Source organism: Elephantulus edwardii, unplaced genomic scaffold (assembly GCF_000299155.1).
Source record: "Elephantulus edwardii isolate Elephantulus edwardi_28Jun2011 unplaced genomic scaffold, EleEdw1.0 scaffold00184, whole genome shotgun sequence".
NCBI classification, from domain to species: domain Eukaryota; kingdom Metazoa; phylum Chordata; class Mammalia; order Macroscelidea; family Macroscelididae; genus Elephantulus; species Elephantulus edwardii.
Genome location: NW_006399934.1, coordinates 3,134,247 through 3,136,220, shown reverse-complemented (window position 1 = coordinate 3,136,220; position 1,974 = coordinate 3,134,247).

The window sequence follows — 1,974 nt, the reverse complement described above, 5'->3', positions numbered from 1 at the left end:
AACAACAATAGTAATAATAATAAAAACATATTAAAATACAAGGCAGAATCCAGGTTTCACATAACAGGTTGAGTGTACCTGAGAAGTGGATGGCCACAGGGGGCAGGAAGGATAAATAAATAAATTTGTTTTAAAAGGATTACTACAAAAATATAAATAAGCGAAAGGATTAGTATAGAGTTCCTATGAGGTGGAGGCTAAAATTGTCCCGAATGTTCAACTTTTCCAAGCTGCTTTACCACTCTATTGTCCCTAAAATAAAGTATTCCTCCTCTCTGCAGCCTTTTGTCTGTCTTTGGTTACCATAATTTGCTAGAAAGTCTCACAGAAACTCCAAAACCATCAGGGAAATGGCTCACACAGTTGTGGAGGCTGTTAGTCCCAAATCTTTGACTGAGTCAGTCCTGGCTTGAGAGGCAACCAGTATACATGTTTGCAAAGGCTAGTGAACGAGGACCAGCCAGCCTGAGGATCTCTAAGCATCTGAATCAGGTTAGATGTAGTGTCCAGATAGAAAAGGACCAAACTTCCCAACATTCTTTCATATAGTCTTGCAGGGCTCTAAACCACACCCTCAAGAGAACGAAGGGTGACTACTTGGGTCATAACTTCTAGTAAGACAGGGATTCAAGGTACATCCCACCCTAATCCTATCTCATTAACACAAAAAAACGATTCATTCCAGAAGGAATGTAGAAGTACAAAGAGGCTGGCATTTTTAATATATAGCAAAATGGAAGGCTATGGCTGGATAGATCATATTACTTAATTTACTGCTCCAGAGGGAGCAGTGAGTGGGAAGGCTTCTCTGTCTGCCTCAAGTGGAAAGGCTGTTTTTCACTTTGGAGGTGAGATACTAAATATCAAGAAAGGGGCTTTATATGACATTTCTACTCGGACATACATGGGCTTGACATGAATTTTGCCAACCAAGTTTAAAAACACTATCAGAGAGTAGGACTCAGGTCAAGATATCTGGGTTAGCCTCTCCTGCAGATACATCAGACCCTGTTGTTTTCAGTTGCTGTCGAGTCAACTATAACTCATAGTGACCCTATGAACAATGGATGTCTGGTGGCCTAGTGGTAAGGCGCTACACTGTCAAGCTGAAGGCACACAGTTTGAATCAACCAACTGCTCCGTGAGAGAAAAATGGGCTTACCTTTTGTACAGTTTACTGCCTCTGAAAACCCACTAGAGGGTCAGCTTAGTTGGTTAGTTGGTTTCGACTCAATGGTACATAAGAACGTGGCAGTTTAAGAACTCTGAATTTCCATCTTTTTCTCCAGTGTGACAGGAATTTCATGACGATTTAGGGAGTGGGCAATTACCATAAGTTGACATGGGTCAGGAGTAGTGGACAGGTTGTTATATAGTCACAGGAGTCCCTGAGTAGTGCAAAACTACACGGCTGGCTGCTAAGTAAAAGGTGGGAGGTTCAGATCCACCCAGAGGCACTTCAGAAGAAAGGTTTGGCCATCTACTTGCAAAAAAATCAGCTCCTGGAACTCAACTCTATGGAACACAGTTCTACTTGGACGTACACAGGCTGAGTAGGATGTGACTGGATAACTACGAGTTTTAGGTAGGTTCAGTTTCAAAACTTCATCAGAGTGAAGGACTCAGGTCAAGATATCTGGGTCAGCCTTTCCTGCAGACACATTAGACCTTGTTATTGTTTGTTTTTTTTTTAATTAATTTTAATGAATGTTTACAGAGATTTTGGACTTCCATACATTCATTGTTGCATTTTCTTTCCTGTCCACCCCTCCCCCCAGTTGGCTCTTCTCTTTGAAAAGTAAAAGAAAAATTATTTCATTGGTATAGAATTCCCCCCTCCCACCCTGAGTACACTCCACTATGCAGCCTCTATTCTGGACTCTTGTCATAACCATAATACCCAATCATATATCACTTTCAAACAGTTTTCGTCCTCATCTGCTTCAATGCCATTTACATAATTTATCCAATTTT